General features: G+C 39.4%; 1 long non-coding RNA gene across 2 annotated transcripts; it reads right to left on the reverse strand.

Annotated features, from left to right (window-relative positions):
* Positions 1–4,669: 4,669 nt before the first annotated feature.
* LOC141523108 (uncharacterized) lies at positions 4,670–25,559 on the reverse strand. Of its 2 annotated transcripts, XR_012478327.1 has the most exons (5): positions 25,448–25,559; positions 24,128–24,247; positions 9,370–9,474; positions 5,354–5,478; positions 4,670–4,902 (listed from the first exon to the last, which is right to left on the reverse strand). It is a non-coding gene; the product is annotated as an uncharacterized LOC141523108 (long non-coding RNA). The 2 variants fall into 2 exon arrangements; XR_012478326.1 differs by lacking the exon at positions 9,370–9,474.
* Between the last annotated feature and the right edge of the window lie 845 nt (positions 25,560–26,404).

Genomic DNA, 26,404 nt, shown 5'->3' on the forward strand with positions numbered 1-26,404 from the left:
GCCCCCCAACTCCGGCCTTTATCCAAAGCCGCGGCATCTTCTTGTCTCCACGGCCTCCCCCCGGCTCCCCCCATCCCCAAGAAACACGCGGATGTCTCCCCCTAAACTGCTCCTGCCCACCGTGTCCAGGCACCCAGGCTGCGGGGACCCGGGCTGCAAGGGGGGCCCGGCTGCAAGGGGGGGGCCGGCTGCAAGGGGGGCCCGGCTGCAAGGGGAGGCCCGGCTGCAAGGGGGGCCCGGCTGCAAGGGGGGCCCGGCTGCAAGGGGAGGCCCGGCTGCAAGGGGGACCTGGGCTGCAAGGGGGGCCCGGCTGCAAGGGGAGGCCCGGCTGCAAGGGGGGCCCGGCTGCAAGGGGGGCCCGGCTGCAAGGGGAGGCCCGGCTGCAAGGGGGACCTGGGCTGCAAGGGGGGCCCGGCTGCAAGGGGGGCCCGGCTGCAAGGGGGGGGCCGGCTGCAAGGGGGGCCCGGCTGCAAGGGGGGCCCGGCTGCAAGGGGGGCCCGGCTGCAAGGGGAGGCCCGGCTGCAAGGGGGGCCCGGCTGCAAGGGGGGGGGCCGGCTGCAAGGGGCGGCCCGGCTGCAAGGGGGGCCCGGCTGCAAGGGGGACCTGGGCTGCAAGGGGGGCCCGGCTGCAAGGGGGGGCCCGGCTGCAAGGGGAGGCCCGGCTGCATGTCTCTCTCTCTCTCTCTGGCCCTGTGTCTCTGGCTCTGTGTCTCTCTGTCCCCCTCTTTGTATCCCTGTCTCTCTCTCTCTCTCTGTCACTATCTTGGTACCCCCCTCTCTCTGTGTCACTCTGTCTCAGGCTTTGGATCCCTGTCTCTCTGTGTGCCACTTTGTCTCTCTGTCTCCGCCTTTGTATCTCCGTCTCTGTCTCTCTTTGTCACTCTCTGGCCCTGCTTTCTGCCTCTCTGTCTCAATAATATTTGCCCCCCCCCCCCCCCACCAGCACACGTTCTCGGGCTCTTCCACTCTGGCCCTCAAGACAGAAGTGAAAGCTATTGCGAGAACAATCGTCTCCCCAAGAGGTCCCAAGCGGCTTCGGGGCCGGGACCAAGTCTGATTTCTCTTTGAGTTGTTACAATGCATAGCCCAGAGTGGAGGGCGCAACAGACACTCAAATGAACATCTGGTAAGTGATTGACTTAGCTATTAAATAATCTCTCAAAACACACACACACACACACACACACACACACACACACACACACACACACACACACACACACACCCCTCTTCAGGTTGGGGATTAAGGCTGCTACATCTTGCTTCACACACTGCATTGGAGACTTAGTAACTGTCACTTGGTTTGGTTTAATTGTTTTTCTTTGTTATTTGCTCACTGGGGGAGTGGAGGGGGTCTAGTTGGATCCACAGAAATCTTTGTGACATTAAAAGCAAAAAGCACCAATAAAATTTAAAAAGCTTCAATAGCAATTGAGCTAGGGAAGCAGTTAGGTATCCTGGAGACAGGAAAATCTGAATTCAAATCCAGTTCCAGATATGTAATGGATGTGGGACCCTGGGCAAGTCACTTAACCCTGTTTGTCTCAGTTTCTTCATCTCTAAAGTGAACTGGAGAAGGAAATGGCAAACCGCTGTAATAGATCTGACAAGAACACCCCAAATGGGGCTGTGACTGCAACAACTAAGCTACAGTGAGACACAAAACCAGAAACATCACCTTTAGAGAGAAAACGGAGAGATGGGACAAGGTTGGGAAGGTACTCCTACTAATACCAGGATCAGTGATGTAGAGTTTAAAAGAGACTTGAAAGTTGCTAGTGACTTGACCAAGGACACTTAGTGAAGAGTAGAGGCAGCAATAGAATCAAGGTCTCTTTAGTCCCAATCTTAGATTTAAAGCAGGAAGAGATGTACAAATTCATCTGTTGCAATGCCCCCTTTTAAATTGCAGGTGAATATTTTGAGCCCAGGAGATTCCAAGTGACTTGTCAAGATAACCCAGGTAGTTTGTAGTGTAGCCAAAGGTGGAAGCCAGGTCCTCATTCCAAATCTAGGACCCTTCCCAGTGTCCCACACAACATAGAAAGTGATTACCTGGGCATGGGAAATGTTTTCTAAACAGAATGCTATATACTTATCAGTTGCTGTAATTTTCTCAAAGCTTGGTGCATCTTCGACCCAGAGACATTCACACCGGAAATTTTCCATTTTAAAAGCTGCTTGCTGAGAGCTCAGTCTTTCTTACCTATAAAACCTCCCAACTGTCCTTGGAAGAGCACCAAGAACAGAAATTTCCACTGTTACATAAATGCTAAGGGAGATTCCCACATCTGCCAGCTTATCAGAGAATGCAGGCTCAAAGAGGTCCTCCTCAGAATCTGCTCCCAGAATCTGAAAGGAAATCAAAGGGTGGTTGAGTAAACCTCAGAAAAGAAAAGGTGGTGGGTGGGGGAAGGAGGAGAGGGGGCTTTTTCAAATCTCATCCAGACTATCCAAAACCACTGGCCAGGAGCATGACTAATAACAGCTAAATAATTCTCAGTGACTGAGTTATGACTGAGTATGATATAATTCCACAAACACTTGATGCCTCTCCCTCCCAAACCTAAATTAGCTTGCATTTTGACAAATAGCATCTCTAATACTTATACTACTTGAACATACTTAATATTAGACTATAAACCCTTCTGAGGGCAGGGTTTGTGTCTTTTTTTTTATCTTTATAACCCCCAGCACTCAGTGTCTAAGCACAATGATAGGAACTTAAGGGGCAGCTAGGTGGCTTGGTGGATAGAATTCAGGAGAATCTGAGTTTAAATATGACTTCAGACTCTTCTAAGCTGTGTGACCTTGAACAAGTCATTTAGCCAAGATTGCCTCACCATCTCCAAAGGTCCTGATTCATATCTGGCCACTGGACCCAGGTGACTGCAGAAGAGAGAGTGAGGCTGGTGACTTAACACAGCCCTTCCCCAACCCCCCTCAGATCCATGGCATCACCTCCATGATGTCATGGTCTTTTTTGAGACTGAAGGACAAAAGCAACAAAGAACAAGGAGTTTAATAAATACTTGTCTGTCCAGGGCCCTATGAAAATATACTGAGTGACTCTAGGAGTAAAAAGAAAATCATTGGTCATTCTTTTTATGAAAGGGGAGAGAATAGTCTGGCACTTACTTTCTCCTTGAAAACAATTTCACTAGATAGTAAAATAAGTATTTCCATCAGCAAAGGTGAATTTTTTATCTTAATAGGTCAGAACAGATTCAAGGCTTATACTCTCGTTTTACAGAATAGGAAACTGAGCTCTGAAAGGAGAAATATCTTTCTTAACTTGCTTGGCTCACCCCCAAGGCTTAATGTGTCCCCAAGGTCTTTCACATCCCTAACATATTGCCTATCAGGGAAGTTTGAGGTTTCTAAGTCTCACCTGTCAAACAGACATGCCCACATGTGCATACACATACACACACGTGCACACACACACACACACACACACACACACACACACTCTCACACCCACCATCTCAAAACCAGCCCCTACTTTCTATTTGAAATATTGTTCTGAACAATTGTCTGCCTGGACTCATTTGGGACTGCATTGATAAGTCTGAAATATGAAAAGAGGCCATATGAAAGACGGAGGGAAATAACTAAACTTAGAATAAATTCAAGGTGAACAATGATTTCTACTCTCTACCTTGAACATTTCATTCCTTCCCTGACCTCTAATCTCTAATAAAGGTTTATAATACATGTGGTATTAAAATAGCCTATCTAATGTGTGCAAAGAATATCTACTTACATTAATACTATGACAAGTAATGAGTGTCTCCATTAGCTAATATCTGCATGTGGAAATTTTAATTTACATGGGACAGGCTAATGTCTCTGAAATCTCCTAAGTCAAAGACGATTTCCCTAGCCTGTGGCAGCAGAATGGATTGAGATTTGTTAGCAACTTGAACATGAAATAGATAGGAGGCTGTCAATCCACCTTTCTAGATAATAGTTGTAACCAGTCATCTGGATAAGTTGCCTTTTGAACCCTTCATCTCACCATTTCTAAGGCAGATACACCAGAATGAATTTTGTCTGTCTAAAAGACAGTCTCCTACCTGGATTTGGGATTGTTGGACTCTGTTCCATCTAGGTAGACCAGTCTTCAGTAACTGAGAAAGATGGGAATGGGTGTGCCAAACTCCCTTGAGGTATATCTGTGTCTCCACCTTCCTCACACCCCCAGTTGAAATGGATGAAGATCTGAGTTTTACCAAAGAACTTTCTAACAGTTGGATATAACTTCTTGGTTGGACTCTATTCCCCAACTCCACCTCTCCAATATCTACCCATTTTTCAATGCCTATATCAAAAGGGTCCTATCTCACCTAAGGAGAGGAAAGGAAGCATGATGGGATTAAAATAGTTTTGGAGTTGGAGGATCTAGATTTAAATATTGCCTCTACTGCTTACTCCTCACAAGACCTTGGGGCAAATCACTTATCTTCTGAGTCTCAATTTGCTCATCTGTAAAATGCTTCAAGAGGCTCTTTGGGGGTCTTTATGAAGTATATTTTAGTAGAGATTTCTTTCATGTGTGAGTTGAACTAGATGTCCCCTAAAGTCCCTTCACAATCTAAATTTTTTTGTCCTAAGATTGCCCTCAACCGGAAGTGATAAATCAGTCCACTACCTCCCATCACACTAGGGATCCCTTTTTTTTTGAACTAATTATATTTTGCCTTATTTTCTATTTATATGTGTGGCTTATTTCATAGCAAAGATCAAAACCCAAGACTTATTCGAGCTCTTTTTCTCAAGAGAAACAGCAACAAGGGAAATGTTCTTGACTTGGAATCAAAATTCAGATTCTATCTGTGCTATGTACTTGCCTTGTTATCATGGGCAAGTCAATTCATCTCGCAGCTTTTGTTTCCTCTATCTGTGAAATAAAAGAGTAATTCCTACCATCAGAGGAGGAGTAAGAGAGCAGGAAGTAAAGCACCTTGAAATTTTAAAGTGATTAACTAAGACCCCTGTGTGGACTTCATCTTATTCTGACTCATATATGCCCATTTGTTGGATGAACTACGGATTCTTTGTTGATCAAATCTATGAATCAATGAATCTATACTGAACCTGTATGAAGTCAGCTTTGGAGATGATGTATTTATTCTTTATTCTGCCTGCTTGTCCCTGCCTTCCTGGGTTTATAAAATATGAACCTCCAGGCAAGAATATATCTCTGCTTCCTTCTCTCAGACTTATGGGAGACCTCAGACTATGACTGTAGGATTGAGAAAACTACTGCAAAGATGGAGTTAGATTTCTTCACGAAGAGAAATTTCACAAGTGTAAACCTGTGGAGAGGAAATAGGAACAGGAGGCCAAACCTCAGAATGGAAGAGTTTGGGGTGCAGAAAATTCAGTAGTCACTCAGACAGGATGATGACGAAGGAACAGGTTGAGTTGTCATTCTCTTGTGCTGGGTTTTGAACACTTATGTGATCTCCTAGGTCTGGACAAGAGAAATGAAGATTATTTAAATGTCTTTCAATTTTAAATTGCACCTTCCCATCTCTTCCCCCCATTTTATCCTAACATGAGTTCCATATGGTAGAGAGAGTTATCATTGTCCCTCCTTTTTACAGATGAGGTAACTGATAGAGGGAAAAGGTCAATGGCTCTTCCAAAGAGATAGAGATGGAGTAGCAGCAGATTAGAATGCAGCACCCCCAGCACCGAGTTTAGTGTTGCATGTTTTTATTCCACTATTCACTTACAAGAATGGTGCCCATCCTGTCTCCTGAAACTACCTTGTATTCATTTTGTATTCATTCTTCATATTCTTATATATTCACATGTCATCTCCCCCTTTAGAATATTGGCTCATTGAGAGCAAAGACTTTTACTCTTGCCTTTGAGTGTCTAGTTCCTAATACAGTGTCTGGTATATAGGAGATGCTTAATAAGTGGTTGTTAATTAAAACCAAAGAAATCTAGGGGAGATCAGTTAGCAAGGTTTATTGAGCATTCTTAGATTTCTCTCTTGATGTTTACCCATCTTTCACTGGGTACAATGGTCATGAAAATGCTTTAGTATCTTCTCTTAGGGAAGAATCTGAGAGTCTATCTCCAAATTAATTCAGAACCTTTGGGAATCATTTCCTCTTGCCAATCCTAAAAACTTCAATGATCATATTACAACAATTCTTAGCTAGATAGAATAAGAAATGTCTTTCCCCCATTCCTTACCTCCTGTAGGCTGTTTTCTTTCTATTGATATGGCTATTTTACCTGCTAATAGTCCAGATGCTAATTTTATTATTATCTACAGGGAGGACATATTATAAGCCAATGGAGGGTCAGTGTTTCCAGAGCAGGACCTTCTTGCTAGATCAGCAGTTTGAAAAGAAAGGCAGGGAGGCACCATGATCTTCTGGAGAATTGGGTAAAAATCAACATAGCCATTCCAGGTTTGTAGAAGATATAAACACAAACTGTGAACTTCCAAAGGTATCATCCAGAACTGACCCAGAATACTTTGCATTGGACCTTGGATTTTTCACTTACTTCTAAATATGAGGCTAACTTCAAATTGCTAATGGCACATCCTTAACCACTGTCCCCTGTATCTGGCTGCTGCTCTCTCTAATTCAAATCAATTTGATAATCTTTGATTAAGTGCTTACTCTCTGCAAAGCCCTACGCTAGAACCTAGGGTTACAGTTCTTGCCCTCAAATGATCTCTATTGTATTGGGAGGTTGAGGTAAGAGGGGAGGATATATCATGTATACATATAAGTGAATATAAAATAATTTTAAAAGAAAGACCCTGGGCAGATCAGGGAAGGTATGAGGATAGAAGATGGCATCTTGGAGTACATTTAAGGAAGTTGAGGTTTGAAATAAATCAGGGATGAGAAGGGGAGACATTCTGTACATGAAAGATCACTTATACCAAAACATGGAGGAAGGAGATACAAGTTCATGTTTGCAGACAAGTAGATAGGCATGTTTGACTAGGAGAGAGTATGGGAGAGGAGTAAATGAAATAAGACAGGAGAAAAAGAACACAGAGAACTCTAAATGTCAGACTGAGAAGTTATCCTAGAAATAATGAGGAACAAAAATTCTTGCATAAATATTATATTTATATATATTTATATATACAAAGATACACATGTAGGGGACTCAGTCAAACTGAGTTTTAGATATGCCAATTTGGCAGCTGTGTGACAAATGGATTGTAATGCCTTAAGGAAAGCATATTAAATAAATATATAAGAACAAGAATTATTCAATAGATAATTAACCAGTCAAAAGCTATGAAAAGGTGATCTTTAAAAGAAAAAATGTAAGGGCAACTATATGGATGAATGCTTCCAAGTCATTAGGAATAAAAATTAGAAATACCCTGAGATTTCTCCATATATGTGTAATATTGGCAAATATGACAAAAGACAAAAATAGCAATTGTTGGATGGGCTGTGGAAAGATAGGCGTGCTAATGCACTTATATTTAAAAAGCTATAAAAATGATCCAACTGTTTGGAAAACAATTTGAAACCATATCCCAAAAGGTACTAAATTGTATAAGCCTTCTGATGTATTGGTTCCATGACTAGGCATGTATGTACCTCACAGAAGTCAGATAAGGAAAGATTTCATATGACAAAAATATTTCACAGCAGTATTTTTTAAAGTACCTTAGAACTGGAAATAAAGTGTTATCCATCAATTAGGGAATGACTAAGCAAATGAGACATATGAATCACTAAAAAATGATGTAAGAAATTGTAAACATGAAGATTCAGAGAAACTTGACTTATAAGAACATATATAAAAAGAAATAAGCAGAACCAAGAGAACATTTTAAACGATGACCACAATAAAGAAAGAGAAAATGAGTCATGGAATAATCTCAGAATTTTCATCAATTCAGGAAGCAATAATGACTTCAGAAAACTAATGATAAAACATGTCTCCTGCCACCTTCCAGAAAGCTAGTAGACTTGATATACAGAGTGAAGCTAGAGATATAAAGTATACATTTTCAGACATGGTCATTGGGTTGATTTGTCTCATGTGATAATATTTATTTCTTACAAAGATGTGCTTTATTATTCAGAGTAAGGGAGAGATAATGAGGTTTAAAGGGAGAAAAGATACATTTTTAATTTAAAATTTTAAGTATGTTATGAATTGCCTTTATTTTAAAAGAAGTAACAGACACAAACAGAATAAGTATTGTGACTAATGCTATAGCATTTATTAATGATAATTGCCTTCTACTTCATCTCCATGCATTCCAGACTGTAGTTATTTATTTGTGAGAGAAATAAGAATATACCCAACCAGAACTAAAATGCCACATTACAGTAATTAGAATGGAATCAATCCATGTGTTCCCTGATCAGGTAGGCAATCTACTCTATAAAAGCTATTCTATTTAGTTACACTTTTTAAACCTAACTTGTCCATGATTCTCCCCCTACAGAATGGTGGATTCCACCATGATACCATCAGTGGGCAAATTAGTGGATTATGTGGCAGCCTATGATATGACGTTACAGACTATTAGGAAGGCCGTCTGGTACACCTCCAAAACATCTTCTCTACCTGTATCCTGATTTGGATGAGGGACTAAGTCAATTCATAGTGGAATACAAGACTTGATACATAAATGCTCAATAAATGTGAGCTCTTTGACAACAATGTTTATCTTTTTTGCTTTTCTTTGTAGCCTTAGTACTTAGCATAATCTTGGCACATATTAGTAATTAATAAAAAAAATTTAAACTAAGAAGGAGCACAAGGATTCACTTAAAGAGTGTCTGAGAACAGAGAAGGGTAGAGGGAAGGAAAAAGCCAGAAAATTGACTGCCAAGGAGTAAACAAATAGGAAGTGAAGAATGGATACAGGAAAGTGAAACTTGAGGTCAAAAAGACAAATTTTGCCACTTTTCCTACTGCGTCCAGGGCTAACCCTATATCAGTATATCTATAAAGTGAAACTCTCTCCTGTTCCTCAGTTGGCTCTGGATGATTTTTCATATTCTCTGGGCATCTGAGATTCCATTCTCTGGTTCTTCAGCCCAGGGAGGAACAGGAGTCCAGTGAGCCCCAACTTATGGACCCAAGGATTCAGAGACACCTCATAGTCCTCCCTCTATCACATCAATTCTCTTGGAGGAGAGGAATTTCTGGTTTTCCTCTCCATAGGCCTTGCCCATCCTCTCAAGGGAGGAGTCTCATAGACTATAGCTCCAACCTCAGGTTTACCTCAGAATTAAGGGTGGGGAAAAATAAAGAATCAGGAACATTTTAGAGCTCTCTCACCCTATCATTTCACAGATAAAGAAACTGAGGTTTGAGTGATCAGGAAACATAAGAAGATGAAAAGAACCTTGGGTTTAGAATCAGTGGGCTTGGGTTCAAATCCAGACTCTGCTAATTTTTCCCTTTGACCTCCAGCAGATGACATATGCTCTTTTGACTTCATTTTCTCCATCTGTAAAATGAGTTCAGATAGATTAAATGCCTTATCCAAGGTTACATAACCAGTAAGTATCACAGGTGGAATTTGAACTCAGATCTTCCTAACTCAAAGGCCATTCTACCCACTAAAGCATATTGCCTTTAACTATGTTTATAAAATACGATCTCTAAGATCCCTGAGATCTCTAAGGGATGATCTCCAATTCTAAATCTCTAATTTTATAATTGGTCTTCCCAAGACCATACAACTGATTAGATGTCAAACTTGGATGAGAATCCAGGATTCCTGGCTCCCAGTCCCACACTTCAGTTCCCAAACTCCAATCCCATTATTCATTCACAAGTGCTCAGCACTCCTGTTTTGAAGAAATGCAGTCTTTCTCCTTGGAGAATCCTTCCAAGATCCTCACAGAAAGGAGAAGATACTCATTTTAATGAATATTTATTGAGCCACTTTAAACATTCTGCTATCCTAGGTGTTATACAGGAAAACTAAAATAAGACAGAACCCTTCCCCTCAAGGAATGTAAAGGGGACAATTCTTAAATGTTATTTCAAGCTAACTCAAACTGGATTGTTTTATATATTTGGGCACAGCATTCCATATTAACCAATGCTAAAGTCATTTGTTCTTGTTCAATTATTTCAATAATGTCCAGCTCTTCATGGCCTTTTTTGTGGATTTTCTTGGCAAAGATGCTAGAGTGGTTTGCCATTTTCCTTCTCCAGCTCACTTTACAGATGAGGCAACAGAACCAAACAGGGTTAAGTGACTTACTCAGGGTCACATGGCTAGTGGGTGTCCGAGGCTGTTAATTCCTGACTCCAGGACCTACATTTCATTCAATTTTTTTTTAATGGAATCTTTGCTGGCTAGAATATAAGCCCTTTAACTTCGGCTCCCTAATACAGTTACAGAAGGGAAGGAACTTCACTGTCTATCTCTTATATGACACTATCTTTCTTAGGAACAGTAGGCAACAGCTGTTTTTATCTCTGGTTTATATGCTAAGGTTTCAGTAAATATGTTTTAGTTCTAAGTTGAGAGATATTCCTCACAGACAAAGTTTGCCCCTTTGGGCATCTTGGTTAGCTGTTTCTCTGGGTTAAAAAAATAATGATCTGAGTTTTCTTTTCTCTCATTGATGAGAACAAATGGTATTTCCCAGCATCACAAAACTGCATATTTGTTGAATAAGATCAAATCACTTCTTAGAAACATCCTGTTGTCATTTTTTCTCTTAGAAATTGAGGAATCAACAAAATTCTATCTCTTCCCTGGGGGGGGGGGGGGGGTATGAAGAGGCAAGGAGTAGTAATTCCCAAGGGCAGTCTGCTGAACTGAGAAGGGAGTGCATGTTGACTATGAGTTTGCATTGATTAAAGATGCCCATGTTTCTAAGCACTGGAAAAAATATTTGCAAGTATTTTGCAGTCATTTTTTTCTGCCATTCCAAATTGAAGAAATAATAAATAGCCAGCATTTATATAGCATTTGAAGGTTTGCAAAGTGCTTATATCTGAATTAACACGAACAACTCTATGAAATAGGGGCTGTAATTATTCCCATTTTACAGATGAAGAAACTGAGGCAGAGAGCTCTCCATAAAGAGCAACCTAGATTCAGAAGACCAGGGAAGAGTAGAGTCCCATTTTAATTTGACCCAGACTTTCTTCCAGGAAATCAGTGGCTCAGACTTCCTCACAGAGGTCAGCAGTCCCTACTTCTTCAAGGCTACTACATTCTGCACATCATTCACTGTGGTCCTCCATTGATGTGTTCCATTAGGTTGTACAGCTTCCCCACGCCAGACAACACTAGTGTCCTCTCATCATGCTGTTCTTCTCCCAAGTCTCATTATCTTTCTCCACACAATTTGGATTCTAGGAAATGATCTGTCCCCGTCTCCTGGCATTACTATACCCATAGTCATAAAGCCTTTATCTGCTAGCATCTTTCTTCCCAACTGTTTTTTGACCCTGATTAAAGAACCCTAGATTGTGATTCTAGAAGAGAAAATAGTGAAGTGATATAACTTGCAGATTAATAATATCACTTGATTAGCCAGAATACATTAGCTGCCAAGAGTTAGCTTAATTGCTGTAGCCACGTGTGTCCCCACAATGCTTTGCACATTGCCAAATGAAGACACCATTGTGGTCTCCAGAAAATATAAAGAACTTTACAGATAGGATTCAAACATTCCCAAATGGAGCAGAACTCAAAATGCTTCAGTGCTTGTTCATAAAAGCCATTCAATATATATTTGTTGGTTGATTAATTAATGGAAAGGCTAATTATCTTCCTATCAAACCACTTCCAGTTTGACACTCTATATGACTATGGCAGCTCATGAGAGAAGGGATGACACTACGTTACTTCAGTGAAATTGTTAAAAAAAAAAAACTCAATTTAACAATTCTGATATTTCCAGAACTGATGTTTTGGTTTTGGTTTTGTTTTTTTGGACAAAGCATCTTGAAGTGGGAAAGTTATCAGGGTATCAGATTGTAATTTAATGAGTCTAATGCAAAATAAACTATTCAATCTTGTGGGGGGACCAAAATTTATTTCATGTTCTGTAGCTAGCTACAAACATGGTGCCCCTGGAAGTTGATCAGGATGGAATGGAAGAATTTTCTGGTTTTGAACCATGATTCCTATCTTCCCCTGCATAATCCATACCCACCAGTTCCACCATTCAGCCATCCAAACCACCTCTCCACAGATTCTGCAAAGTGCGCTAGAAACAGAGAGGACTGATGGTGAGAAATCCTAGTGTTGAAATAATGCCACTTCTTTAGCATCCATTTCCTCCCTTTTCAATTGGGGGGGGATAGATAAAATGATCCGTAAAGCTCTTAGAACTTTGATATAAGAGCCATTTTAAAAGAATATTATTGGAAAGTCAGAGAAGTCTATCTTTGATGACCTTCCCTACCCCTCTCTACAGAATGCTGTAGCTCCTTCTCATGCCCTCATTCTGAAAGTCTCTCCCCTCCTGTGTCCCATTTCTAAAGAGCTTTGCTTTCAGCTTCCATAGGAATGGATTGAAAAAAAAGTTTGTTGCCCCTCTCAAAGGGCTGAATTTTAATAAGAGACTTAAAAAAACCTTCAGAACCCAAAATAAACAAATTTTTGTTTTGTAATTGTAATTGTAATTAATGATAGGTAGTAAAAGATATGACACAAATCTCTCCCTAGTATTCCCATATGTGAAGCCAGCCCTGAACAAGGTTCTGAATGAGTCCCCAGTTTCCTCTGATTCTTGTTTCAAAGTCTGGTACCTAACAGAGATAAAACCACAGGTTCAAACCACACCTCAGATAACAGTTGTAGAGCCATGGATAATCACTAATTATCATAAATTATCCATTACCATGAATAATCACCAAATACCTATTAGTTTCTTCATCTGTAAAATGAGAAATATCTATCCCAATTCCTGCATAAGTCTGGCAAAGAGAGTACTTTAGCCCCTAAAATTCTATCAAAATGTGTTATAATTGAAGAGAGATAAAGATAATAGGACCTCTCCAGTACAGCAGAAATATTAATGATTTTGATATGGACAAGGGAATAGAGTTAAGAATAAATTGTGACGCTACAGATAGATTCGGGGGGAAAGGATCCAAGAGAAGGGAAATGGGGGTCAAAGTCTGGTTTTTGTGGAAAGAATATTAGATTTAAAGTCAGAGGACCTGAGTTTGAATTCTAACTCTGTCCTTTCATGTGTGACTTGAGCACACAACGCTAGAGGCATCTACTTAGGGCCGTATTGCATAGATCTGGACCTCACCTTAGGAAGCCCTGAATTCAAATAGAATCTCAGACTCTTACTAGTTATGTGGCTGTGGACAAGTCACTTCATCTCTTTCCACCTCAGTTTCCTCTACTATAAAATGGAGTGAATAGCAACTCCTACCTCCCAGGGTTGTTGTGACGACCAAATGAGATATTTGTAAAGTGCCTGCCATATAGTAGAAGCTATTTAAATGTTAGTTGTTTTTACTGTTGTCAAGTCTCTGGGCCTGAATTGTCTCATTAAGAAAATGAGATTTACTAGATACTCTCTATGATCCATACCAGAAGGTAAGTCTGCAGTTTCCTTCAAGTCTCTGTCAAGACTCAGCTTCTGCAAGAGACCTTTCCCAGTCCTCCTTCATCCGAATGCCTTCCCTTTGATTTCTCCTTTATATGGCTCACTAGTTATTTCAATGTTGCCTTCCCCCCTGCTTTTTAAACTTCTTAAGATTAGGGTCTGACTTTTGCCTTTGCATCCCTAGGAATTGGATATATACTTCGGTATAGTCCCTAAGACATAGTAGACCTTGAATAATACTTGTTTACTGACTGAAGAAAAAGATGATGCAGAATGGCCTGTGCATTTTGGAGAAGAAAGCTATTCAGTATATCCTCTCCATGGGGCAGAGCTTTGGATAGATTCAGGGATGAGATTCTTAACCTTCACACCAATAACACTACTCTGTAATGAAAGAGAAAGAAATTTGGATTTTTCAAAACAATTCTCACCCTCTCTCTAGTTTGAGACTCAGATTCCTCACAGATGAGGAAACTGAGTCTTAAATGAGTGAGACGGCTAGCCCAGGATCACAGAGCAAGTGAACAGCAGCATCCCAACCCAAATCTCCTAACTTCTAGTCATGACCTCATTTTACCGGGCCAGACATTCTTCCTCTTAAATAGTACACAGTTCCTATTCACACACAGGGGGCTGTTTCAGACCAAAAATAAGGCTGGTGTTCTAAGATGAATTTTTTTTTTTCATAAGCCATGTAAGCCAGGAAATAGGTTACTTTTTTTCCCCCCAAAGTTCCTTTTCGAAAGAAAGAATCGATTCTCCATCTTGGCTTCACAGGCCCTGGTGTCTCTGCCTCCCCCTTGATGATTACTGAGTTCTTGTTTATGGAAGGGGAGAGGCAGAGAAGGAGGCTCAAAGGAAACACTGAACTGGGGTCTGGCACGGGCAGCCATCAGCCAGAGCTGTTTCCCCATCAAAGTGTCAACACTCATTATCCAGACCCCAGATCCTACAGAAAACTGGCCTGAACAACGGGAAGTGGCCAAGAGAAATGGTCAGTTGGGATCCAGAGAAACAGGATCAGGAAAAACAGCAAAGCCTACCAATAGACCAAATATTCTGAATTTGGGAGCATGATGGGGCAAAGCAGGAGAATCATAAAGAAATAAAAATGAAAGAGACCTTTGGGATCAATTAACTAGACTAAGCTTCTTAAATGACAAATGGGGAAACTGAGATACAGAGCAGTAATAAGAGTACTATATTATGTATTACATGTGATATATAAGATTATAATGTATAATATATTATATATCATGCTATATATAATTATATATGATATGCCATATACAATATAATAATAGTACTACTAATAATCATGAATGATAACAGCAACAACATTAATAAGCAACTACATGCATATAGTTTAAATTTTCAAAGTGATTTCCATACTTAATTTTATTAGAGCTTCCCAATTACTGTGAGATGAAGATTACAGGTATTATTACTTCTACTGACAGATCAAGAAACTGAGGCTAGGGAGGTTATATAACTGGCAGTCACATAGTTAGAAAAAGTCAGGGGCAGGAATTGAACCCAGTTCTTCTCAACTCTGTCCATCATTATGTCTATAGTGGGGGGGGGGGGGTTTATGTTTGTTTTTGCAAGGCAATGGGGTTAAGTGACTTGCCTGAGATCACACAGCTAGGTAATTATTAAGTGTCTGAGGTCAGATTTGAACTCAGGTCCTCCTGACTCCAGGGCCAGTGCTCTATCCACTGTGCCACCTAGCTGCCCCTGACTATAGTGTTTTATTGAAGGTTATTATTAAGTGGGAGAATAAGGGGTCTTATGAGTTAAGATTCACATTAATGTGTAGTGAGTAGTTTTGTGAGCTCTGCCTTGTGCTAGGTGAGATCCAAGAGAAGGAGAAGACAGATTTGGGACTGGTTATTTGAGTCCATCTCATTCTGATTGGGAGCTCTTTGAAGGCAGGGACCATGTTTTTGCATTTCTTTGTATTTCCAACACTTAGAAAAATTTCTGGCAAGTAGTGAAATGATACATTTGTGCTGTTTACCACATTATGTAATATTCCTGGCCTCTGCCAGACCCCTACATGGTTGCAGGCTCTGGAAGGAAGAAACAGAGAGAGCCAAGAACACCTCAGGGCTAGTAGTGAGGGAGCAGAAACAAGCACAGTACCAGAGGGTCAGAGTCAGTCATCATCTGGCAGAAAACATGGGGAAGAGAGGAGGGCCAAGGTCTAAAGTGGAACTGAAGTCCCATGTGGGCAAGCAATGTCAGGAGTCCAGGGTAAAGGGTGAATGTGGTGAATGTGGTCTAAGGTCACACCTGAAGGTCCACAGCTGTGGCTTGGAGAAGGAAAGGAGTGCAGAGGTTGGACCCCGGAAAAAGCTCCTGAGGTCAGAGATACTATCTCCCACACTGCAGGAGTAGAGAGGAATTCAGGAAAAAGCTGCTTTTTATTTTTCTAAATGAACAGGCAAAGGAGAAAGAATCCAACCAGAGACAGTCATTATGGGAATAGTGGACAGCAGGTTTCAACTTCAGAGGAAGATGCTGAAGCAAAAAAAAAAAAAAGTCTTTGAAAAAAGTTAAACATAGTATATACTCAGATTCCATGGTTTTTTGTTTTTTTTTCCCTGAATGTAGATGGCATCTCCACAACAGTTCTCCCAGGGTCGTCCCAGATATCTGAACTGTTGAAAGGAGCTGCATCCATCACAGTCAATCAAATCACAGAGTTGCTATCAAAGACTATCTGCTCAAAAAATTTAGTAGTGGAACTCAAAAAAGACTTTAAAAATCAAATAAGGGGTGGCTAGGTGGCACAGTGGATAAAGCACCGGCCCTGGAGTCAAGAGTACTTGGGTTCAAATCCAGTCTCAGACACTTAATAATTACATAGCTGTGTGGCCTTGGGCAAGCCACTTAACCCCATCTGCCTTGCAAAAAAAACTAAAAAAAAATATCAAATAAGAGAAATTGAGAAAAAAATGAAAAAAAGAACACTACAGGAAAAACAAGAAAATTATGAAAAGAAATTAAACCAATTGGAAAAGGAGATCCAGAATTTTAAGAAAATGACCCTTTGAAAATTAGAATTGAGCAAGGGGAAGCCAGTGAAGTTATGCGATCAAGAAATGATAAAACAAAAATATAAAGAATAAAAAAATAGAAGAGAAGGTGAAATACTTCACAAGAAAAACAACAGATTTGGAGCAGATCAAAAAGGAAAAATACAAGTATAATTGAACTACATGAAAGTTATGATCAGAAAAGGAGCCTTGATACAATAATAGAAGAAATAATTAAAGAAAATTGTCCTGAAGTGTTAGAACAAAAAGGGTAAGAATAGAAAAAAATTCACCTGAAAGGGATCCTAGAAGGAAAACTGAGAGGAATATCATAAATAAATCCCACAGTTTAGGAGGAAATATTAAGAGAAAAAAGAAAAAAGCAGAACACAATTTGAATTATACAAGACCCAACAGTAGCTACTTTAAAATACCACAAGTCTTAGAACAAACATATCAAAGAGCAAAAAGAATCCACATATTGGGGTTGTGACTGAAATTATCATACCCAACAAAATTAAGCATAACCCTGAATTGAATAGCCAGATTTTCAGGGTTTTGTTACAAAAAGACTTGAGCTTTTGGAGAATCATGGAAGGAATTACATGAACTGATGCTTAGCAAGGGGAGTAGAGTCAAGAGAAAACTGTACATATTGATAGCAATACTGTGAGTTGATTGACTGTGATAGATGCAACAGTTCAGATATCTGGGACAACCCTGGGAGACCTGTTGTGGAGATACTATCCACATTCAAAGGGGGGAAAAAAAAAAAAGTCATGGAATCTGAATGTATACTCTGTTCACTTTTTAAAAGCGTCTCTTGTATTTTTCCTTCCTTCCTTTCTCAAGGTTTTCTTTTTTTCCTTTGGTCCTGGTTCCTCATAAACAAAATGACTAATATGTAGATATGTTAAACATAAACATACATGTGTAACTTTTGCCAGACTGTTTTCAACCAAGGGGAGGGAAGTAGGAAAGGAGAGTGGTAGAAAAATGTGTAACATAAAAATACAGGTGGACGAATGTTGAAAAACTTCCACAGCATGTAACTGGAAAAATAAACTATCAATACAATTTTTTAAAAGACCTGAACTTAATAGAAAATTTAACATGCAAGAACCAAGAGAATATAAAATAATCATCAAATAGTAATTACAAAAACTCAATAAGGACAAATTATTTATTATCTATGCAAATGTCCAAGATTGTTATTATTAATTGGGTATTTAGAAGGAAAGATGAACAGTATAGGATTCTTAAATGTAAATAGCTTAAGAAAAGATTTAAAAAGAGGGTTACCATCTTATACAAATGTGGTGTGAGAAGAAGAACAGATACAAGGAATCAGATGGGGGAAGGAGACCCTGTAGTTCTGGAAACCAACTCTCATCAAGAATAGGTTGAAGAGGGAACAAAACAAATACATACACACACACACACACACACACACACACACACACACATGGATATAAAAACCTTCTAAATTCAGAAAGAAAAAAGAGGAGGGGATAATGAGGGTAATGAGCTAGAGAGTAATGGAATAGAATAAGAGGTTTAGAAGGATATGTAGATTAATGGGGTATAGAATGGTATGTAAGGAAGCAATTCTTTGAAAGTGATTAATTAAAGAATGAGTGCAAGGTATAAATAGATGTAAAGTAGAGGAATGAGGAAGAATTATTGTTTCCAGGAAATGTCATAAAAATGATAGATATACACAAATAAAATATTTACCTATAATATGTATGTGTATGTGTACGCATGCATGTGTATATGAATATACATGTTGTATACATGTAGATATGTAAGAATAAGTATGGATGTATATTATACATATATACGTACATCCATGCTTAATTATAGCCATTCTGTAGTGGGGGGGAGGTAGGAGGAAGAAAAAAAATAAACAATACAATCAGGGAACAGAAGAAAACCTACAAGGAAGCAAAGAAAATATGGATAATTTTAAACACAATGTGCAATATTTATTTTATATGCTTTCTTGAAATAGAAATTTAATGTTTTTTATTATAAAATCTCTCGTATTTTATTGCACACATTTTTATTTTGTAAAATAAAAAATAATTTTAATAAAAAAGAAATGGCTTTAGTAATATTGACTACTGTTATTTTTTAATTCCAGCTATGGATCATTTGCAGGGGCTACAAGTATTTCCTCGCAACAAAACCAGTTTGACTATAGGCGGGCTCCTCCAGCTAGATTGTAAGTTCTGTGAAGGCAGGATCCATTTCTTCCCTTTGTTCTGTATTTGACAAAGGATCGGTAGAACATCATTGTCCCAAGGAATCCCATCTTCTATCTCCCCAAGAAATGGTAATTCACTTAGCCTACCTCATGAAGCTGCCTTTTCCACTTGGCAACACTCCTATTTGTTCAGAAGCTTTTCTTTATCCTGAGCCAAGATTTGCCTCTCTGTAAGGAACTCATATTCTTTGCTTTTAGCTCTATCCTCTGTTGCCAGGATGAAAAGAATAATCCTTCTTTGTCATGACAGTTTTTCAAATATTTGAAGACTCCTGTCACATCTACCTCTGAGTCCTATCTGCCATAAGGCTAAGCATCCCTATCAATCAAGCAGCAAACATTTATTGAGAACCTGCTGTATATCTTTAATTCTTTCCATCATTCCTAATGACATGGGTTTTGGGTACCTAGTCATTTTCTTCACTTTTTTCTAAATAAACCTCAATGTAATAATATTCTTCAGAAAATGTCATTCCCAAAGGATTAGAACCAAGAGAACATTGTACACATTGATAATACATTGTGAATTGATCAACTATAATGGATGCAGCTCCTCTCATCAATTCAGAGACCCAGGACATTCCAGGGAGATATTATGGACAATGCCATCCACATTCAGAGGGGGACAAAAAAACAAATTTAAAAAATCACAGAATCTGAATAGATAACCGTTCACTTTTTAAAAGCTTCTCATGTTTTTTCCTCCCTATCCCATTGTTTTCTTTCTTTTTTCCTTGGTCCTGGTTCCTCATACACAAAATGACTAATATAAAAACATGTTAAACACATACAACATTTTTATCAGACATTTTATGCTGAGGGAAGGGAAGTAGAAAAGGAGGGTGGTATAAAAATGCACAACTTATAAATATGCAAGTGTATGAATGCTGAAAAACTTTCATATGCAATTGGAAAAATAAAATAAAATATCAATCAAAAATAATAATAAACATGCTTACAAAATCAAATTATATTAAAAAAAGAAAGAAAATGTCATTCCCAGAAGTGGACACTAAGCAAGGGATCATTAACAACAGATAATGAATCTATTCTGAATCAATCAGTCAAAAAGTATAATTTAGTGTCTATATGTGCCAGACAGTGTGCTAGGTGTTGGAGATACAAAGATAAAAACAAATTAGACCCTGCCCTCAAAGAACTTACAAATTAGTTGGGGGGGGGGGGCTACATACAAAATAGGTTCAAAATAGTTTAGAGGGAGAAGGGAAGACCCTAGCAAATGAAAAGATCAGGAAAAAGTTTCATGTAGAAGTTAATGTTTTGGATGATTTCTTCAAGATAACTAAGGATCATTTGAGATCAAGAGGAGAAAATGAATAACAGACATGGGGGGGAGCTAGTGAAAAGGTACAAGCAAAGGAGATGGAAGATCTTGTGTAAGGAGTAGTAAAGACAGTAGGCTTGGACCATGCTGTTCATGATGGGGAGGAATATATAACATGGCTGGAAAAGGTAGATTGTGGTCAAATTCTATTTTTTTTATTTTAATAGCATTTTTTATAATTTCAAATAAAGATAGTTTCAACATTTGTTTTTGTAAAATTTTGCATTCCAAATTTTTTCCCTCCTCTCCGCCTTCCTGAGACAATAAACAATCTGACATGTTATACATGCACAATCATGTTAAGCACATTTCTGCATTAGTTATGTTATAAAAGAAGACTCAAAACAAAAAAGGGAAAACCACAAGAAAAAAATTTTTAAATAAAGGAGTTTGCTTTGATCTGCACTCCAATTCCATAGTTCTTTGTCTGGATGTGGAGAGCATTTTCCATCCCCAGTCTTTTAAGTTGTCTTTGACCATTATATCGCTAAGAGGAGCTAAGTCCATCATAATGGATTATCACATCATGTTACTGTAAAATATTTTCCCTGGTTCTGTTCACTTCACTCAGCATCAGTTCGTGGAAGGTTTTCCAGGTTTTTTTCTGAAATCCCCCTGCTCATCTTTTCTTATAGAATGTTTCATCACATCCATGTGCCACAAATCGTTCAGCATTTGAAGTGAAATTCTGAAGGACTTTAATTGCCAAACAGAGGAATACACATCTGATCCTCAAGGGTTTAGGGGAGTGACATGGTCTAACCTGTGATTTAGTGAAATCACTTTGGCAGCGATGTGGCAGATGGATTGAAGCCCAGAGCCCTTTGAAGCAGGGACACCAATTAGAAGACTATTGCAATAGTCTTAAGAGAGAGCCAATGAAGACTTGTGTGAACCAGTGTGGCCACTTTGTGGGTAGAGAAAAGGGAAGAGATGTAAGAGATGTCATTGTTTTCTCTTCTTATGGATAAGATTTGGCAGTCTTGTGGCTAAATGTAGTGAATAAAAATGGTGAGTTGATGAAGATTCCAAGGTTGCAAACCTGGGTGACTAGAAGAATCCTTTTGTCCTCAGACAGAAACAGTGAAGTTCAGAAGAGTAGATAAGGATGTAAGAAGGAGAAGAAAATGAATCTGTTTTTGATAGTTTGAATCTGAGATACCTATGGACAATGAGGGTATGAACTTCGGGTCTTTATATCTTGGTTACCCTTCTCTAGACATTTTCCATTTTAATCTTATGGACCCTAGAAGTGAACACAATCCTGCAGATGAGGTCTGACCAGTTCAGGGACTTCCATCTATCTCTCTCTGTCTGTCTCTCTGTCTCTTTGTCTTTCTCTGTGTGTTTCTCTCTGTCTCTCTGTTTCTGTCTGTATGTCTGTCTCCCTCTTTCTCCCAGTATCCTTTCCATTCTGTAGTTATGCTATAGTATCTATAGTACGTAACTTGGTGACTAAAGATAGGTAGTTTTCTTGCCCAGCCCCCCTCCCACTTCCTTTTTAGTTTAAAACAATTTTAGTGAGATTTCTAAGACTCTAGACAACTTAGTAGATTTTATTATCACTCCCCATTGACCTTCAAATAAAAGGATCTTAAAAGAGGGGAAGGCTCTTTGGAAGGAATATTCTTTCTTGAAGTCCTTCAATAGGTGTTTGAAAAATATTAACTAAGTTCCCAGCTCTGTTCTGGTCTCCTTGGAGCATAGAATGGAAAGTAAAGATTTGAGCCAGTCTCTCAGGGATTTAATAGTCTAGCTGGAAAGCTGAACCTTAAACATATGAAGGAGAGAAGATATTCACGACAATATAAAAAATTGTTCAAATGAGTGGAGCTGAATGTGAAGATGAATGGTACAAACAGTAAGTTTTGGTGACGGTCGGGAAGATGAAAAATCCATGCAATCTGGAGTCAGAATAATATCTCCTTTTTAGGGATGAGAAAGGAGTGATTTGCTTTAACTAGGCAGTTGGGGTGGGGTCTTGCATTTCTATATTTTCAGTCATGATCCAGAAATGCAGAACCCATATTGAAATGCCATCTTTTTTAGTTATTCATTGCCCAAGATTATGAACGATGGATATTGGGTTCTTGTTCCCAAGAGATCTTCAAGTGAAGACTCAATCACTATGCCTTGAGGATGTCTTAGGGGGAATAGTCCGGCAGATGAACCCTGGACTGTCTCTGTGTCTTTATCTCTGGCTCTGGCTCTACCTCTGTCGTCTGGCTGTCTCTATCTCTCTTCATGTCTCTGGGTCTGTGAATGTCTCTGGTTGTCTGTCTGTCTGTCTGACTCTCTCTCCCATGCTCTTTAGTTCTTTACCACTTCATTGATTCTAAGGTTCAGTGCCTTTAAAGATAATTCTAAGTGATTCTGAGTTCTTAGAGTAAGAAATCAGTGGACTGGGACAGTTAGGGAGAAATGCAAAACAAAGTCAAATTTGATCTAGACCTTGAAAGAAAGATAGATTGTCAGTAGACAGAGAGGAGGAGGAGGGCTTTATAAGGGGAGGGAGGGAGGGAGGGGAAGGACTGATGAGCAAATGTTCTGAGGTCAGAAGGTGGGAAATATGTTCAATAAGAAATGAGAAAACCAATCTGGCTAGGACTGAAGATGCATATAGGTGAGATGAAGGAGATAAGAAATGAAAAGTGGAGCTGGGGACAGATTGCAGATCTTGAATGGCAGGCTGAGTTTGGAGAGGTTTCAGAAGTACTCAATCTTATAGGTAATAAGTCTTCAATTTTGAAGAATAAAATAGGGAGGAGAAGGGGAGAGAAAAATAAAGTGAAGGATGGAAGGGAGGAAGTAAGAGTGGAGATGGAGTGACAGAAAGAGAAAAACAGGGAGGGAAGGGGAAGAAGGATGAAAAAAGAGGAAGCAGAGAGAGGAGGAAGAAGGAGGGAGAGGCAGAGGGAAGTGAAGAAAGCTGGAGAAGAGCAAAAAGGAAAAAAAGGATGGAGGGAGGGAGGGAGAAAGTAGAATTCTGTGCTTCCAAGATTTCTCAGGTAGGGGTTTGTTTCTGCAGTTTCATGTTCAGCGAAACTTCCCACTCATCTTCAGTAGAAAGCAAATCTCCCATTTCTACTTTGGATGATTTATTCTTTGTGAATTCCAAGGACAAGAACTCCCAGGGGTTTGGGTGTACTGAAGGTTTTATCAAGATTTGAAGCATTGATTATAAACCATGAAAAGAATGGCAAAGGTGGTGAGAATTATGGACTGGGAACACTGCTTTTCTATCAAGTGAGAAGGATATCTTTGCACCACACTCCCCTCATTGATGATGATATTTGTCCTTTTTGAACACCATGATATCAGGGAAGTCATACCATGACCAACATGAGAATTGAATTTGAGAAAGGGATCTCTGTGCTAAGTCACCTTTCTCACTTTGTCCTCTGGAGCCCTTTGGACCCAGTGACCAGATATGGATCAGGAGGACTGGAGATGTCCTGGAGGAGAGGTAATCACAGTTAAGTGACTTGCCCAAGGTCACACAGCTAGTAAGTGTCTGAAGCTAGATATGAACCAGATGCTCCTCACTCTGATGAATATAATTGTGCAAGTAAGCCATCATGTATATGAAAACATGGTCTACTTTGATTACATCATCATCATTTTGGTTAGGGAATCCTCAACTCCCTCTTTAAAACTGTAAGTTTATCAAGAGCCTGTTAAAAGTAGTATCAGGACACCCTTTTTAAGTACCATCCACATATGTTCTCACTGCTATTCCTGACACATGTGTATATCTATTTAATATGCTATTGTTCCTATTGTTTTCTCCATTTCCCTAGATCCTCCCTCCCTTCCAATCCTACATGACCTATGACATTCTTGACATGGATGTCCATAGTACCCCAAGCCAAATTTACCTCTGACTCAGAATCTCTAGTTCATCTTACTTGTTTGGCATTGTTTGTTCATTTGTCCATGGATACCAGAGGCCCTGGGTTCCCTCATTGGATCCCTTCTTTGTCTTGTGTCCCATCAACTTCCGGATATTTCTACTGTGATTCTTCTTCCTACATTGAAGGTAGAGGGGCAAACATTAATACCAAGACACTGATCCTGTAGATAGAGACTCTGGGATACCTTGAAATCATAGAAAGCTAGAGAAGGGTCAAATTTGAAGCCATAAAGAGGAAAATTCATAGTAACTTCTTGTTTTAAATAATTATTATTATTAACTGTTATCCCAGACAAGTAATTTACCCTTTCAATACACTAAGCAGCTCATAAAGACTTAAGTTAGGAGTTGTCAACCTAACAGAATAGAGGAACTTCCTTTTTGAACCAATGAAATGATGTCTATTCTTCATCCCTTTTTCTTAACTAGTTGATAAACTCCCTTGTGTTTTAGCTATTTCAGGAGGAGATGTGCTGTAAGAGCCCTCTGAAGTGCATGCCCTTGGGCAAAGCCCTATCTCACCTCCCTTGTTAGGGCAAATTTGGTATAAATAGGATTTATCATTATGACTTAAGACTACATTGATTTTCCCCTTCCTGATCACACCAATACTTCCTTCCTGTAGCATTTTTCTTTACCATCAATTTCCTTCAATTTAACACTGTTTTCACATTTTCCTGAATATGTTCTCTGTTTCGTATGTTTAATTTCATTTCCCCAGGTTGACTCCATCCATGTCCTCATTTTCTGTTCTACCACCCTATAGTGATCAGCACAGATGCTTAACAAGGATCTGTTAAAAGACCATAGAAAGGGGGCAGCTAGATGGTGCAGTGGATAGAGTATCAACCCTGGAGTCAGGAGGACCTGAGTTCAAATTCAGCCTGACACTTAATAATTGCTTCGCTGTGTGACCTTGGGCAAGTCACTTTAAAAAAACCCATGCCTTAAATAAATAAAAATAATAAAAAAAGAGAGACCACCAAAAAAAAAAATACATTCTTTCCCTAGGTCCTTCCTTTCTTACAAAATTCTTTCACTGCCAGATCAGCAGGAGAGTCAGGTTTCAGATTTCCTCTATTTACATTAACCCGAATTTGAAAACTTGTTCCTTTCCCATAGACTAACAATTGTAAAAAATGACTCATTTTCTCATTCAAGGCTGAAAACTGTCTCTTCACACACACACACACACACACACACACACACATTAATTTCTGGGGCAAAAACACTCAAACTATTTCTATTCTGTCTTTCCGGTAAACTGTGGAGGGAAGAGTATAAAAGCAAGAAGGAGAAATTACATTTGACAAACCTTCCAAATGATCCAAGAGCCAGATATGAGCCAAATGAAAGGAGAAACGGAGATAATTGCTTTGACTTATTGACCAAAGAAGTTCCCAGCAGAGCCCACTATCTCAATGAAACAATAGGAATAGGAGAGAAATGGAGATCAGGACAAATATTTGACTGTGAGAGCCTTTATTGGCTGAGACCCACAAAGCCTTCTGAGGTCATTGCCACATATTGCAAAACCTGGCTGCTGAAGAAAAGTGGTTGCCTTCAGGTGACTTCACGCCTTCAATTAACTAATAAATTGTCTGGGGTGTGGCATTTTTTTTCTTCTTCTTAAATTAAATTTAAGCGAGTCACCCATATCCATTCACACTTCTCCCAAAAGTGATGGCAAAGCAGCAAGGCTCTTGGGCCAGGAAGAGGGGGCTCTGGGCTGAATTGAGAGGATTGGGCAAGTCTCTAAACACAGTCCTAATCTTTAAATCTGGTTTGTAGTTTGCCCACTGTTTAATAGGGCTTTCCTTCTTGGCCCAAAGGAACTGGAAGGAGGTTCCCTTAAACATGGATCCTCCTTTCTGCATCCTTAGACAAATATCTAAGCCCTCCATGATGATTCTTTTTATCTTCCCTTTTCTTCCTAGGCCTAGATAGGCATAGAACCCAGCAGTAAAATAAAATTATCCAATAATTTAGGGGTACCTGTCCTATTGTGAGAGCACAAAGGGGTGTGTGTGTGTGTGTGTGTGTGTGTGTGTGTGTGTGTGTGTGTGTGTGTGTGTGTCTGTGTGTTTCTGTGTGTGTGTGTGTATGTGTGTGTGTGTGTGTGAAAGGGCAAGGTCTTATCTTCTGCTTACATTGACAGCAACCTATCCTTTGGTCCTTAATGAAAATTCAGGAACCACTCAACACTCAACATGTGTAGCTGTGTATCATTTGGTTTTTGGATTAGGGAACTTTAGGAAAGTCTAATTCAAAG

Source organism: Macrotis lagotis, chromosome 4 (genome assembly GCF_037893015.1).
Source record: "Macrotis lagotis isolate mMagLag1 chromosome 4, bilby.v1.9.chrom.fasta, whole genome shotgun sequence".
In the NCBI taxonomy this organism is placed as follows: Eukaryota; Metazoa; Chordata; class Mammalia; order Peramelemorphia; family Peramelidae; genus Macrotis; species Macrotis lagotis.